Raw genomic sequence first — 16,805 nt, forward strand, 5'->3', positions numbered from 1 at the left:
ATTAGCTGGGATTACAGACATGCATCACCACGCCCAGCTATTTTTTATATTTTTAGTAGAGACGGGGTTTCACCATGTTGGCCAGGCTGGTCTTGAACTCCTGACCTTGTGATCCACCTGCCTTGGCCTCCCACAGTGCTGGGATGACAGGCGTGCTCCCGGGGTCTCGCATCCCTTCTCTGTGATTCCTCCCATGGGTGGGCTGTCCGCGTGTGCCGTGGTCTGCTAGCGCTCGGGACGGGAGCGTGTGTGGTGCGTTGGCTGGAGCTGTGCTTGTGCTCACTTGAGATGCTCTTCATGACCAGCTGCAGATCCCTTGAAGGCCACAGACCAGTTAAACTCCGCCATTTTGCTTCTTAGTGGGCCTGCTCCGGCCCGCTCGCCCAGCTCCGGAGATCATACTGGGAAGCGGCTGATCACGTTTCAGGTGTTTGCTCTCTGCTGGGAGACTGTCGTTCCCTGGTGCCAGCTGCAACAAGTATTAAGTTAGCGAGGCAGCTAACAACCGCCTGACCATCACCCGAGGGTCTCCCGACATCCTGGTGTGTGGGAGGGGAGCCCTCTCCTGCCCTGCCCATGCCTGACCGGTTGCCGCTGTCACAGGCCCAGCAATCGTAAGTGACCAGCAGGACACGTTCCTGTGACGAACAGCCACACCCGGTGAAGTTTGTTTCCCACCCAAAATCTCCTTCCTCTGGAAACCTGGGTGGGCGCCGCTCAGCCCCTTGGTCTGGCTCTCGGTCCCTCCCAGTCCTTCTCTCTTGCTTCCTCCCTCACCGTGGGATACCCTGGCTCCCCATTGGCCTTCCACCACCATGGGTGGTTCCCGAGGCCTCCCCAGAAGCCAAGCAGATACTGACACCATGCCCGTGCAGCCTGCAGAACTACAAGCCTCTGTTCCCTCTCCTTTTCTCTTTTTTTTTTTTTTTGAGATGGAGTCTTGCTCTGTCGCCCAGGCCAGAGTGCAGTGGCATGATCTCAGCTCACTGCAGCCTCTGCCTCCTGGGTTCAAGTGATTCTCCTGCCTCAGCCCCTGGAGTAGCTGGGACTACAGGCACACACCACCACACCTGTCTAATTTTGTATTTTTAGTAGAAACGGGGCTTTCACCCTGTTGGCCAGGCTGGTCTCGAACTCCCGACCTCAAGTGATCCGCCCACCTCGGCCTCCCAAAGTGCGGGGATTACAGGCGTGAGCCACCGTGCCCAGCCTGACTTTCCTTTCTCCTCTCCTTTCCTTTTCCCAGGCTATTGCTCTGTCACCCAGGGACATGATCTCAGCTCATTCAATCTCTACCTCCCAGGCTCAAGCCATCCTGTCCTCAGCCTCTAGAGTAGCTGGGACTACAGGTGTGCGCTACCATGCCCAGCTAATTTTCTTTTCTTTTTTTTTTTTTTTTTTTTTTTTTGAGGTGGAGTCTCGCTCTGTTGCCCAGGCTGGAGTGCAGTGGTGGTACAGTCTCTGCTCACTGCAAGCTCCGCCTCCCGGGTTCACGCCATTCTCCTGCCTCAGCCTCCCGAGTAGCTGGGACTACAGGCGCCCACCACCGCGCCCGGCTAATTTTTTGTATTTTTAGTAGAGATGGGGTTTCACTGTGTTAGCCAGGATGGTTTCGATCTCCTGACCTCGTGATCCACCTGCCTCAGCCTCCCAAAGTGCTGGGATTACAGGCGTGGGCCACTGTGCCCAACCACACCCAGCTAATTTTCTTATTTTTAGCAAAGACAGGGTTTCACTGTGTCACCCAGGATGGTCTCAAACTCCTCAGCTCAAGATTCTCCCACCTCGGCCTCCCAAAGTACTGGGATTACAGGTGTGACTCACTGCCTGCACAGTGGGCCCGGTGTGGTGGCTCATGCCTGTAATCCCAGCACTTCAGAAGGCTGAAGCAAGAGGATCACTTGAGGTCAGGAGTTTGAGATCAGCCTGGGCTGCACATTGAGACCCCATCTTTTTTTTTTTTTTTTTTTTTTTTTTTGAGACAGAGTCTCACTGTCGCCCAGGCTGCAGTGCAATGGCGCGATCTCGGCTCACTGCAACCTCCGTCTCCCAGGTTCAATCAAATCTCCTGCCTCAGTCTCCCGAGTAGCTGGGACTACAGGCGCCCACCACCACGCCAGGCTCATTGTTTGTATTTTTAGTAGAGACAGGGTTTCACCATGTTGGTCAGGCTGGAGACCCTATCTCTTAAAAATATAAATTAAAAATTAGGCTCGGTGGCACGCACCCGTGGTCTTAGCTACTTGGGAGGCTGAGGCGAGAGAATGGCTGTGTTACGGGAAAGGGGTCCCGATCCAGACCCCAAGAGCGGGTTCTTGAATCTCTCACAAGAAAGAATTCAGGGCGAGTCCATAGAGTAAAGTGAAAACAAGTTTATTAGGAAGTAAAGGAGTAAAGAATGGCTACAGGCGGTGGCTCGTGCCTGTAATCCCGGCACTTTGGGAGGCTGAGGCAGGCAGGTCATGAGGTCAGGAGTTCGAGACCAGCCCGGCTAACACACTGAAACCCTGGTTCTACTAAAAATACAAAAAATTAGCCGGGCGTGGTGGCGGGCACCTGTAAACCCAGCTACTCAGCTAGGCTGAGGCAGGAGGATGCCAAGAACCCAGGAGGCAGAGGTGGCAGTGAGCCGAGATCATTCCACTGCACTCCAGCCTGGGTGACAGTGCAAGACTCCATCTCCAAAAAAAAAAAAGAATGGCTACTGCATAGACAAAGCAGCCCCGAGGACCACTGGTTCTCTGTTTTTGTGGTTATTTCTTGATGATCTGCGAAACGAGGGGTGGATGATTCATACCTCCCCTTTTTAGACCGTGTATGGTGACTTCCTGACATTGCCATGGCGCTGGTGGGAGTGTGGCAGTGAGGACAACCAGAGGTCACTCTCGTCGCCATCTTAGTTTTGGTGGGATTTGGGCGGCTCCTTTGCTGCAACCTGTTTTATCAGCAAGGTCTTTATGACCTGTATCTTGTGCTGACCGCCTGTCTCACCCTGTGACTCAGAATACCATAACTGTCTGGGAACGCGGCCCCATAGGTCCCAGTCTCATGTTACCCAGCCCCATTCAAGATGGAGTTGCTCTGGTTCACATGCCTCTGACAGCTTGAGCCCAGGAGGTTGGCACTGCCCTGAGCCATGACTGCACCACTACACTCCAGCCTGGCAGGCAGGGCTACACTCTATCTCTAAAAAAAAAAAAAAAAAATTCCAGGAACATGAAGATAATGAGTGACGGTTACATTGTGCGTCTTGTGGCAACATTGTAGGTAATTTATCACCTAGCCTGAAACTACAGGGAAAGAAACGCAAATGCCCTGAAACAGTTTCCCGCCTGGCACGTGCCACGCCTCCTGCTCAGGCCTCTCTGGGCCTGACCCAGGTCACAGACCTCACGTTTCCCAGGCTGCTCTGAGCCACTTTTCTTTCTCACATCCATGAGGTGGGCTCGGTGCACTTTTCTGAACCTCGCCCTGAGTATCTCTTCATCTGCCCGCTCATTTTTATCCTCTAAGACATCTGCAAAGCAAAAATAAAATTATAAGCCCTCAACCAGCAAAACGGACCACTCCTCTCCTCCAAGGGGATTCTGAAGCGGCTCAAAACACTAGTTCAGGCCACGCTGGGAAAGGGGATTGGAAACGCCTCATTACACCCTCCTCCCTTTGGGATTCAGGCACTGCTGACCAGCCTTAACATTAAAACAGAGATCTTTTTTTTTTTTTTTTTTAGAGGGAATCTCACTCTGTTGCCCAGGCTGGATTGCAGTGGCATGATCTTGGCTCACTGCAACCTCCGCCTCCCGGGTTCAAGCGATTCTCATGCCTCAGCCTCCTAAGTAGCTGGGATTACAGGTGCCCACCATCACGCCCGGCTAATTTTTGTATTTTTAGTAGAGATAGGGTCTTGCCATGTTGCCCAGGCTGGTCTCAAACTCCTGATCTTAAGTAATCTGCCCATCTTGGCCTCCCAAAGTGCTGAGATTACAGGTGTGAGCCACCACGCCCAGACCCAAAATGTATTTCTTCGATATATTTTTAAATGGCCCTGCAAAGCTGCCTCTTGTGGGCGAAATTTACGTTTTGTAGAGAACTGTCTTCCCTTACTAGGCTTTTTTTTTTTTTTTTTTTTTTTTTTTTGAGATGGAGTTTCGCTCTTGTTGCCCCGGCTGGAGTGCAGTGGCGCGATCTTGGCTCACCGCAACCTCTGCCTCCCAGGTTCAAGCAATTCTCCTGCCTCAGCCTCCCGAGTAGCTGGGACTACAGGCGCCTGCCACCTCGCCCGGCTAGTTTTTTGTATTTTTTAGTAGAGACGGGGTTTCACCATGTTAGCCAGGATGGTCTCGATCTCCCGACCTCGTGATCCGCCCGTCTCGGCCTCCCAAAGTGCTGGGATTACAGGCTTGAGCCACCGCGCCCGGCCCCCAAAATGTATTTCTTCGATATATTTTTAAATGGCCCTGCAAAGCTGCCTCTTGTGGGCGAAATTTATGTTTTGTAGAGAACTGTCTTCCCTTACTAGGCTTTTTTTTTTTTTTTTTTTTTGAGATGGAGTTTCGCTCTTGTTGCCCAGGCTGGAGTGCAGTGGCGCGATCTTGGCTCACCGCAACCTCTGCCTCCCAGGTTCAAGCAATTCTCCTGCCTCAGCCTCCCGAGTAGCTGGGACTACAGGCGCCTGCCATCACACCCAGCTAATTTTGTATTTTTAGTAGAGACGGGGTTTCTCCATGTTGGTCAGGCTGGTCTCAAACTCCCGACCTCAGGTGATCTGCCTGCCTCAGCCTTCCAAAGTATTAGGATTACAGATGTGAGCCACTGCGCCCAACCCTTACTAAGTATTTTCAGGAGCGTCTAGCACCTTTTAAGGTCTGGTAAGAGACATTTGCCATCTATTCTCTCTGAAGCCTGTTACCTGGAGGCTTCATCTACATAACAAGAACCTTGGTTTCACGATTCTGTGACTTTAGCCCCATTTTTTTCTGCAGACTTCAACTCTTTAGGCAAAATTTAACTCTTTCAACCAACTACCAGCCAGGAAATCTTTGAATCCACCTATGACCGGGAAGCTCCCCTCAGACATCCCACCTTTCCAGACTGAACCAACGTGCACCTTACATGTATTGACTGATGTCTGCCTATAACTTTGGTATCCCTAAAATATATAAAACCAAGCTGGAGACCAGATGAGTGGCTCACACCTGTATCCCAGCACTTTGAGAGGCCGAGGTGAGCAGATCACTTGAGGTCAGGAGTTTGAGACCAGCCTGGCCAACATGGGGAAACACCATCTCTATTAAAAATACAAAAAAAAAAGCTGGGCACAGTGGCTCACGTCTGTAATCCCAGCACTTGGAGAGGCTGAGGAGGGTGGATCACTTGAGGTCAGGAGTTCAAGACCAGCCTGGCCAACATGGCGAAACCCTGTCTCTACTAAAAATACAAAAATTAGCCATGCGTGGTGGCACACGTCTGTAATCCCAGCTACTTGGGAGGCTGAGGCAAGAGACTTGCTTGGACCTGGGAGGCAGACGGTGCAGTGAGCCAAGTAGCCAAGTAGATTACAGGTGCCCGCCATCACGCCTAACTTTTGTATTTTTACTGTAGACAGGGTTTCACCATGTTGCTGAGGCTGGTCTTGAACTCCTGACCTAGCGATCCGCCCGCCTCGGCCTCCCAAAATGTTGGGAATACAGGCTTGAGCCACCGTGCCCGGCCTCAAGACAATTTACATCTCTAGAAGGGTGCGTCTCATGGATGGAGCAATGGCGACGGCACACTTGAACAAGGGAGGTAAAGGGGTTCTTATCCCTGACACAGGTAGCCCCTACTGCTGTGTCGTTCCCCTATCGGCTGGGGTTGGACCGCACAGTCTAAGCTAATTCCAGCTGGCTATTTTAAAGAGAGCAGGGGTACGAGTCGGAGTGGCAGAGTGAGTAGTCTGGCGGGAAGGATGGTTACAGAACAGGTGACTCAGGATGAGTCAGGGCGGAGCAGGTGACCAGGGGTGACTCGGGTCAAAGCAGGTGACCGGGGAAGAGATGTGAGCTACTGATTAGAACTGGTGGGAAAGTTGTTTACTGAAACTAGAGGCAAAGGGGCAAAGAGAACCAGGAAGTTAAACTTTAAAACGGAGAATCAAAGAATAAGAAAGCTGAACTAACTCACATGCTGATGCTTTGAAGAGGAACTCGGAGTTCACTGTATTTAACACAGTGAGCTGAGATGGCCTCGCTGCACCCCAGGTGGCGACAGGACAAGACTCTCTCCAGAAAAACAAAAAAACAAAAAAAAAAACCCAGCTGCAGCCCAGCCACCTTCACAGGTTCTCAAGACATCCTGAGGCTGTGTCACGGCCAAATCCTTAACCTTGGCAAAATAAGCTTCTAAATCGATTGAGACCTATCTCGAATACTTTTTGGCTTACATGTCATTTGTAATAAATCTGTAATAGTAAATAAAGCATTTCCGTGAGTTCCATGAGCCACTCTAGCAAATCGTTGGACCCAAGAAGGGGGTCCTGGGAATGGCCTATTTGTAGCCAGGTCAGACAGAAATCGTGGGTGACCCACGGGTAACCATGGTCCGATGCCTGGCAGGTCAGTGTGCCAATCCCAAGGGCTGAAGGGCTGTAGCAGAGAAGGTTTTTTTTTTTTTTTTTTTAAGACGGAGTCTTGCTCTTGTTGCCCAGGCTGCAGTGCAGTGGCATGGTCTCGGCTCACTGCAACCTCCGCCTCCTGGGTTCAAGCGATTCTCCTACCTCAGTCTCCTGAGTAGCTGGGGTTACAGGTGCCCGCTACCACGCCCAGCTAGTATTTGTATTTTTAGTAGAGATGGGGTTTCACCATGTTGGCCAGGATGAGGATGGTCTCAATCTCTTGACCTCATGATCCCCCTGCCTCGGCCTCCCAAAGTGTTGGGATTACAGGCGTGAGCCACCGCACCCAGCCTAAAATTCTTTTTTTTTTTTTTGAGACGGAGTCTCGCTCTGTCGCCCAGGCTGTAGTGCAGTGGCCGGATCTCAGCTCGCTGCAAGCTCCACTCCCGGGTTCCCGCCATTCTCCTGCCTCAGCCTCCCAAGTAGCTGGGACTACAGCTGCCCGCCACCACGCCCAGCTAATTTTTTTGTATTTTTAGTAGAGACGGGGTTTCACCGTGTTAACCAGGATGGTCTCGGTCTCCTGACCTCGTGATCCACCCACCTCGGCCTCCCAAAGTGTTGGGATTACAGGCGTGAGCCACTGCGCCCAGCCTTTTCTTTACAGATGCATATATCCCCCCACAAAAGATGACTTTGCAGGGCCGTTTCAAAATAGTTTTTGTTTTGTTTGTGTGTGTTTTGTTTTTTTTTTTTTTGAGATGGAATCTTGCTCTGTCCCCCAGGCTGGAGTGCAGCGGTGCGATCTCGGCTCACTGCAAGCTCCGCCTTCTGGGTTCACGCCATTCTCCTGCCTCAGCCTCCAGAGTAGCTGGGACTATAGACTCCCGCCACCGTGCCCGGCTAATTTTTTGTATTTTTAGTACAGATGGGGTTTCACCATATTAGCTAGGATGGTCTCGATCTCCTGACCGTGTGATCCGCCTGCCTCGGCTTCCCAAAGTGCTGGGATTATAGGTGTGCGCCACCGCGCCTGGCCTCTTTTTAGTTTTTTGTAGAGATGGGATCTCACTGTTTCCCAAGCTGGTCTCGAACTCCTGGGTGCAAATGATCCTCCCACCTGAGCCTCTCAAAGTGCTGGAATTCTAGGTGTGAGCTGTCGTGTCTAGCCTGAGAAAGGGGAACCCTTGTGTGGATGTATTAATTTCCTGCCACTGCTGTAACACATTACCACAAACATGGTGGCTTAAAACAATGGAAGTTATTTATGTGTTTATGTCCTGTCCTGTCTTCTTGGCATGATGGCTGTGCCACTCCCTGCTGCCTCCATGGCCGTGCTGTCCCCTCCTGCTTGCGTCCCCTCTGTGGAACCCTCTTTTTTTTTTTTTTTCCAGATGGAGTTTCGCTGTGTCACCCAGGCTGGAGTGCAATGGCGTGATCTCCGCCTCCCAGGTTCTAGCAATTCTTGAGCCTCAGCCTCCCAAGTAGCTGGGATTCCAGGTCACCACGCTCGGCTGATTTTTGTAGTTTTAGTAGAGACAGGGTTTCACCATGTGACCCAGGCTAGTCCCAAACTCCAGACCTCACACGATCTGCCTGTCTTGGCCTCCTAGTGCTGAGCTGACAGGCGTGAGCCCCCGTACCCAGCGAGCCCCTCTTATTGGAAAGACATATAAGATCCCATTCAGGGCCCACCTGGATCATCTCCTCTCAGCACCCTTAACTGAATCACATCATGTGCTACATGAGACACAAAGGTTCCGGGAACTCAGACATGGACATATCTTTGGGGAGCCACCACTGAGGAGGGGACAAGAGTGCACCAACCCCTTGGAAGATAATCTAGCCACACTTAGTGACATTAGGGGTACTTGTGTCCCCTCCTGGGCAGACTGCCCAGAGAGATTTCTCACACAGAAGAAGACCAGGTACCATCTGAACAGGAGTGTATCTGGAGATGGGGTGGGAGGAGGCCGCAGACCGGGTAAGCTCAGTGCTGCGGGACAGGAAGACACCCCCAAACAAGAATCCTTGCCACAGGCTCTGCTCCGGGGGAACTGACGGGAGACCAGGACCTAGAGCAAACCCTGGGAAAGGTGCGCAGCTCACCCTGCATTCGAGTCCTGCCAGGGAACACGGCAACGAAGGGTGTGATGGCCCCAAGTGGATTTCACAGCACCGGGGAATCCGAGAGGTTCCGTCCAATTGCCGGATCCCGGCACCAGGAGCACGGGCCCTGGTTTTTCCTCCAGGTCCCAAGGCCAGCAGGGTTTCTCCTTCGATGGTCCTTCTGTCTGTCCTCCAGGGCTCCCTCCTCCTCTCCCCCAGCACAGCAGGCTGCCCCAGCTGCCTGCCTCCTTCACTGGGTGCCCCCCCCCGCACCCCTGTACCCCCAGGTGGGAGGACTACTGGACGGCCAGCGGCCAAACCTATGTGTGTGACCTGCAGTGTATTTCACCGCAGTAGGTGAAACCTGAGAACCGCGGGGGCAAAGGTAGAACTTTTTTTTTTTCCTTTCATGTCTAGTCCTACAGAGAGGACTTTTATTTACTAAGTGAAATCATTCTTCCCTCTCAAGCTCTAAGTCTTTTTGATTCAGCCAACTGAATCCAGACATTTCCAGTCAATGGCCCCCATGGTTCTGGCTGGTTCATTCTTTCATTCATTCATTCATTCCACGGATAACTCACTAAGCACACACCACAGGTCAGGCACTGCTCCAGACACCAAGAATACAGCAGTGAACGCACAGGCAAATGTCCCTGCTCTCCTGGATCCACAAGAGGGCACGACCCAGGAAACACGTTTCAGAGCCACATTACCTGAGCCTCCAAAAGGTTGAGAAATGCTGTGTAGCTAATACACCCCGAAATGCCTGCACCAAGTGAGTGCATCTGTGTACATCTGCTCCAGCACACACACGTATGTAAGTGGGTGTAAATGTGAGCGATTTCTGTAGCCCTGAAAGCCCATCGTAGAAGCTGAAGTTTGTTTAAAAAAAAAAAAATTAACAGTGCCCGGGGCGGGGCGGGGAGTGTCGGGCACGGTGGCTCACGTCTGTAATCCCAACACTTTGGGAGGCTGAGGTGGGCAGATCACCTGATGTCAGGAGATGGAGACCAGCTCTGGCCAACATGGCAAAACCCCATCTCTACTAAAACTACAAAAAACGAGCCAGGCATGGTGCTGCACGCCTGTAATCCCAGCTACATGGGAGGCTGAGGCAGGAGAATCACTTGAACCCAGGAGGCAGAGACTGCAGTGAGCCGAGATCGCGCCATTGCACTCCAGCCTGGGTAACAAGAGCGAAACTCAGTCTCAAAAAAAAAAAAAAAAAAAAACCGGCCGGGCGCGGTGGCTCAAGCCTGTAATCCCAGCACTTTGGGAGGCCGAGACGGGCGGATCACGAGGTCAGGAGTTCGAGACCATCCTGGCTAACACGGTGAAACCCCGTCTCTACTAAAAAATACAAAAAACTAGCCGGGCGAGGTGGTGGGCGCCTGTAGTCCCGGCTACTCGGGAGGCTGAGGCAGGAGAATGGTGTAAAAACCCGGGAGGCGGAGCTTGCAGTGAGCTGAGATCCGGCCACTGCACTCCACCCTGGGCGACATAGCGAGACTCCGTCTCAAAAAAAGAAAAAAAAAAAAAAACAAAGTGTCAGGCTACCTTGCTAAGAAACTGAAGTTTCCCAAGCTGGCTTCAGATGGCGGCTGCGGCATCCAACCGACCGTCCACGCACATGGGAATCCCAGGAGCCCAACCCCGCCTGGCTGCAGCCCCATGTCAGGAGACCTGGTCCAACCTGCTGCCCCGCCTCCCCACGCCCCTCCTGCTGGGTGCGGTGAGAGCTGAGAGCCCAGACGCCCTGGTGTGTGACTCTGTAGAGGAGTGACTGCGGGTCTGTCTGCCCTGCCTCAAACATCTCAGACACCAGTCACTGCCCCACTGTCCTGGCCAAAGTGTGTCCTTTGTGCCCCAACACAAGCACAGCCCACTCGGCAGGCGGGGTCTAGGCTCAGGCATCCGACGTCCCTGGAGGGGTCCCCACAGGCTCGGCACTGAGCCTTTCCCGGGGGCAGCCCTACACTGACACCCCCACTCCAGGGCCATGGCCGTGTCCCCTGAGGCACCAGCGTTTCCCGGCAGGGCCACCAGGGGGCGGCAGGCAGCCCGGGAGGCCGACTGACCCGGTGCCCCGCCTGGGTGGACACGATGCGCTGGGGTCCCGCCTGGGTGGACACGATGCGCTGGGTCCCGCCAGACCTCCCCGCAGCTCTCTCTGCCTGGCTGGCCGTCTGTTCAGCCCTGTTGACAAACCTCCCCTGGTCTCCTGCTCCAGTGTCCACCCCGCCGCAGGCCCCTCTGCTGACCCCTGCTGCCGTCGCTTGGGTCCCGGCACAGCCTTCTTGCCTCTGCCCGCCCCCTCCCTGGCTGCCTCCCCCATGGGGCTTCACGCACCTGCACAGCCTGGACAGCCAGGTCTACACTGCACCGGGTCCCAGGCTCCTGGTGCCCAACAGGACCCAACCTGAGCTCCCCGCCCGACCCCCGGCCACCCAGACCTGCAGACCTGGCATCCCCCAGCCACCCAAACACTAAGCCAGGAGGTCACCCTGGACTCCCCCTGCCCTCCCGCTCCCTGCAAGTCTGAGTCCCAGGTACCCCTCCGTCCACCTCTCTGCACGGCCCTGTCCACACCACCGAGCCCCCACACCCCACATTTCTGCAGGAGTGCGGCTGACAGGCTCCCCCAGGGGTCCCGCCCCTCCCAGCTGCTCCACAGCTCTGACCCAAGCAGAATGCGAATCACTCGTGTTATGAAGACCCTACTCTGGTGCCCCTCTGCCCGCAGGCGAGAGTCTGAATTCCTTGCTGGGCTCTATTCAGGCAGCTCCACCCCCTGAGCCCTCAGCCTGGCCATTCCGAAGCATCTCCTGGCCCACTCTCTCTGACCGCACCCTTCACCGCTGCGTCCCGGAAACTTCATGCCCACCTCAACGCCACCTCCTCCGGGAAGCCTGCCCGGACCTGTGAGCGTGCCGGGGCCTTTTCCACCGTCCTCACAATAGTGTAGCTCTGGCTCTGCAGCAACCCCCACCTTGCTGACCATCTCCCCAGCGGCCTGTCAGCTCGGAACGGAGGTGGTGGCAGGAACAGATCCTCCTTTACCCCAGCACGGTGCTGGCCCAGCATAAACACATTCGGGGAGCCCCTGTTGTCTTGAAAAGAACAGAGAGTAAACATGAAGTTGGGCCTGGTGTGGTGGCTCATGTCTGTAATCCCAGCACTTTGGGAGGCCGAGGCAGGTGGATCACCTGAGGTTAGGAGTTCGAGACCAGCCTTGCCAACATGGTGAAACCCCGTCTTTACAAAAATACAAAAATTAGGCTGGGCACGGTGGCTCACACCTATAATCCCAGCACTTTGGGAGGCTGAGGACGGTGGATCAAGAGGTCAGGAGATCAAGACCATCCTGGCTAACATGGTGAAACCCCATCTCTACTAAAAATACAAACAATTAGCCGGGCGTGGTGGCAGGCGCCTGTAGTCCCAGCTACTCGGGAGGCTGAGGCAGGAGAATGGCAGGAACCCGGGAGGCAGAGCTTGCAGTGAGCCGAGATCGCGCCACTGCACTCCAGCCTGGGAGACAGAACAAGACTCTGTCTCAACAAAAAAAAACTAAAACAATAATAAAAATGTTGAATTATAGAGTGGGCCAGGCACAGTGGCTCATGCTGCAATCCCGGCACTTTGGGAAGCCAAAGTGGGACGATTGCTTGAGCCCAGGAGTTTGAGACCAGCCTGGGCAAAGTGGTAAAACCCAGTCTCTACAAAAGGTACAAAAATTAGTGGGGTGTAGATTAGTGGGGTGTGATGGTTCACGCCTGTAGTCCCAGCTACTCGGGAGGCTGAGGTGGGAGGATCGCTCGAGACTGGGGAGGTCAAGGCTCCAGTGAGCCAGGATTGCACCACTGCACTCTAGCCTGGGAGGCAGAGTGAGACTCTCTTAAAATTAAATCAAATTCTATTAAATTAGCCATGCATAGTGGCTCACACCTCTAATCCCAGCACTTTGGGAGGCTGAGGCAGGAGGGTCCCTTGGGCCCAGGAATTTGATACCAGCCGGGGCAACACAGGGAGACCCTGTCTCTAAATCTATTACTTATTTATTTTTGAGACGGAATCTCTCTATGTCTCGCGGGCTGGAGTGCAGTGGTGTGATCTCAGCTCACTGCAACCTCCACCCAGCGGGTTCAAGTGATTCTCCTGCCTCAGCCTCCTGAGTAGCTGGGATTACAGATGCCCGCCACCACACCCCACTAAGTTTTGTATTTTTAGTAGAGATGGGTTTTCATCATGTTGGTCAGGCTGGTCTCGAACTCCTGACCTCGAGTGATCCACCCACCTTGACTTCCCAAAGTGCTGGGATTACAGGCGTGAGCCACTGTGTCCAGCAAAGGGCTGCGATTTAGAGGATGCCGGAAAGAGCCACCGGGGCGGCTGGGGTGGGAGGGCGGGGCATGCGGGTGGGGCACTGCTCGGGGAAAGGCATGGAGGCAGGAAGCAGCACAGGTGTGCAGGGGTGAGGCTGGGGCAGAGGGATGACGTGGAGGGAACACAGCACGGGCAGGCCACTGCTGCCCCGTCCAGGGGCTCCTGATCCCAGCAGCATCTATCAGAGGCAGAACAGGCTGCAGTGCGGGAGAGAGAGGAGGGTACCTGACCCGCCCACATGCACCAGGACAAGAATGCTGCCCGCAGGGCCAGGTGGGAGGGAAGGTCACGCCCCAGGCACCCCAGTCTGTGGGCTTTTCCGTCTGTTTCAGAGGGTTGGGGGCCAAAAAGCCCTTGGCTCCTGGCTGGACTCTCCCTGCCCGGGTTTCCCGGGGCTGCCGCCACTGCACCGGGCGCGCTCTTTATTCTCTGCAGCGCTCACGCCAGTCATTCCAACTGTGCCGGCCAGGAGCAGGACTGCAGACCCATCTCTCACCCCAATCTGGTCCCGGCCTCTCTCTTCGCTGACAGAGGTGATCAATTTGGGGATTAGCAGTGACAGGCATTCACTGAGGCCCACCTCTTTGGGAGCGCAGAAAATCAAAGCTGTAGGTCGCGGCACAGGGAAGCGGAAACGGCCCAGACTTTGCTCCCCCCGCACCACTCTTCTGGCGGATGAGGCCCTGTGAGCCTGGTGACCACCACCCAGCAAGCAGCACAGTCAGGAGGGAGGGAGAGGGCTTTGCGCCTTCTCCCCACCCAGCCTCCCAGCCTGGGGAATTTGAGACGAGAAGACACCAAGACACCCCTAGATTCTCTAGGGCCAGTCAGAGGCTGAGGGCCCAGGCCTCTGTGGTTAGGGGGTTCCCTCAGGGAGCTCGGGAGGAGCCCTGCAGAACACGGTAGGATCGGGTCACAGCCTCTGAGCAGTATCTTCTGAAACCCTCATCCTGGCTGGTTGAGCTGCAGGGGAGACCCCCAGAGAGTCAAGGACATGTCCTCAATTGGAGGAGGAAGTGGGGTACATCCGGGCTGGCTGGAGGTGCAGGAACCAGAGTGATTTTTTTCCTTTGCCTTTTTTTTTTTTTTTTCTTGAGGCGAGTCTCGCTCTGTCTCCCAGGCTGGAGTGCAGTGGTGCAATCTCAGCTCACTGCACGCTCCAACTCCCAGGTTCACACCGTTCTGCCTCAGCCTCCTGAGTAGCTGGGACCACAGACGCCCGCCACCACGCCTGGCTAATTTTTTGTATTTCTAGTTTCACCGTGTTAGCCAGGATGATCTCGATCTCCTGACCTCGTGATCCGCCTGCCTCGGCCTCCCAAAGTGCTGGGATTACAAGTGTGAGCCACTGCGGTTTTGTTTTTTTCGAGACGCTGTCTCGCTCTGTCGCTCAGGCTGGAGTGCAATGGCATGATCTCAGCTCACCGCAACCTCCACCTCCCGGATTCAAGTGATTCTCCTGCCTCAGCCTCCCGAGTAGCTGGGATTACAGATGCCCGCCACCATGCTCGGCTAACTTTTGTATTTTTAATAGAGACGGGTTTCTACCATGTTGGCCAGGCTAGTCTTGAACTCCTGACCTCAGGTGATCCGCCCACCTTGGCCTCCCAAAGTGCTGGGATTGTAGGCGTGAGCCTCCACACGCAGCCCTCCAGAGCCATTTTCTTATTGATGTAGGGGTTTTCTATATCCCAGATTTTTATTTTTATTTTTATTTTTTTTTGAGACGGAGCTCATTCTGTCGCCCAGGTTGGAGTGCAGTGGCACGATCTCAGCTCACTGCAACCTCCGCCTCCCGGGTTCAAGCGATTCTCGTGCCTCGGCCTCCCCAGGAGCTGGGGTGGTGTACACCACCATACCCAGCTAACTTTTGTATTTTTTAGTAAAGACAGGGTTTCACCATGTTGTCCAGGCTGGTCTGGAACTCCTGACCTCAAGTGATCCGCCCGCCTCAGCCTCCCAAAGTGCTGGCATTACAGGCGTAAGCCACCCCACCTAGCCTATTATCCTGGATATTAACTCCTTCTCAGATGTGTGATTTTTTTTTTTTTTTTAAAGGGAGTCTCGCTCTGTCGCCCAGGCTGGAGTGCCGTGGCGCCATCTCGGCTCATTGCAACCTCTGCCTCCCGTGTTCAGGAGATTCTCCTCCTTCAGCCTCCCAAGTAGCTGGAATTACAGGTGTGCACCACCACACCCGGCTAATTTTTGTATTTTTAGTAGAGATGGGGTTTCCCCATGTTGGCCAGGCTTGTCTCAAACTCCTGAGCTCAAGCGATCCGCCCGCCTTAGCCTCCTGAAGACCTGAGATTACAGGCGTGAGCCACCGCGCCTGGTCCGAGGCTGACTTCTGAGCTGGTTTTTGTGCTTGCTCCGGGGTAAGGGTCCACCTTCACTCTACTGCAGAGGCCCCTCTTCCTCTGGGGGAGTGGCCTCTGCTCTCAAACCCCTGCGTGCAGAGCCTGGCCCCAGCAGGCCCCAGAGGGGGCACCCAGGACACTGGGGGTCCTCATCACACTTCCTGCTCCCCTCCCAAGGGGACCGCGGCAAAGGTGGGCGCGTGCCTGGCACAGTCAGCCACAAGCTTTGCCCAGGATCGTATAGTTACTGATTCAAACCCCCCACGCTCTCCAAGCCTCGGTTTCTCTTTTGTACCCAGGAAGCTGGACCCAACAGGTCCCCTCTCTTTGAAAACACGTGTGCCAAGTGCAGGCTGCTCAAAGAACACTTCTGGGCTGAGGATGCACAACTGAGGGAGCCTCTTCCCTCCCCTCCTGCTCCATGCCCCTCACCCCCCCCATGCCCCCCGCCCCCGCCTGCTCCATGCCCCCCACCCCCGCCCCGCTCCATGCCCCCCGCCCCCGCCCCGCTCCATGCCCCCCGCCCCCGCCCCGCTCCATGCCCCCCGCCCCCCCCCCGCTCCATGCCCCCCGCCCCCGCCGCTCCATGCCCCCCGCCCCCGCCTGCTCCATGCCCCTCGCCCCCGCCTGCTCCATGCCCCCCGCCCCCGCCTGCTCCATGTCCCCCGCCCCCGCCTGCTCCATGTCCCCCTCCCCCGCCTGCTCCATGCACCTCGCCCCCGCCTGCTCCATGTCCCCCTCCCCCGCCTGCTCCATGCCCCTCACCCCCGCCTGCTCCATGCCCCTCGCCCCCACCTGCCACAGCCTCCCCAAACCCCAGCCCCTCCCGGCACTACTTCCCACCAGGACGAGAATTCTCTGAGCACCTGAGCCATGTCTCCTCAATCCCTCACCACCACATACAGGGAACCAGGGCCTTATCTTGCTTCTCCTGTTCCATAACCTTCTATGGCTCCCATGGCCCACAGGTTCAGGCCCAGGCCCTCCCCAGCCACACACCACATCCAGTCAGTCTCCTCAAGCCCCACTTATGACAAACCCCCCACGTCGCCAGCCCTGCCCTCTCTGTGCCTGAGGCTGGAGCGGGATCCGCCCAGGCCCATGGCTCTCCTTGCTTTCCTTCGACCATGGTCTTTACTGACTGACAGCTCCCCACACAGCCCTGTGCCGGCATCTTCGCCAGAAAGATGGCGTTGGAAACTTAGCCCATGCCAGGAAGCCAAAGGGCCATATCCCTCCGCCAGGCTTGCCCAGGGTGCTGGTTAAGAATGCAGATTTCGGCAGGGCGCCGTGGCTCAAGCCTGTAATCCCAGCACTTTGGGAGGCCGAGGCGGGCGGATCAGGAGGTCAGGAGATCGAGA

The 16,805-nt window shown here is 55.2% G+C and overlaps 1 long non-coding RNA gene across 1 annotated transcript; it reads right to left on the minus strand.

The window, feature by feature from the left end:
* Positions 1-331: 331 nt before the first annotated feature.
* LOC135968985 (uncharacterized) lies at positions 332-8,841 on the minus strand. Its single transcript, XR_010584031.2, has 3 exons — positions 8,702-8,841; positions 3,390-3,517; positions 332-469 (listed from the first exon to the last, which is right to left on the minus strand). It is a non-coding gene; the product is annotated as an uncharacterized lncRNA (long non-coding RNA).
* Between the last annotated feature and the right edge of the window lie 7,964 nt (positions 8,842-16,805).

The sequence above is a fragment of the Macaca fascicularis genome, chromosome 20, assembly GCF_037993035.2.
Source record: "Macaca fascicularis isolate 582-1 chromosome 20, T2T-MFA8v1.1".
Lineage (NCBI taxonomy): Eukaryota > Metazoa > Chordata > Mammalia > Primates > Cercopithecidae > Macaca > Macaca fascicularis.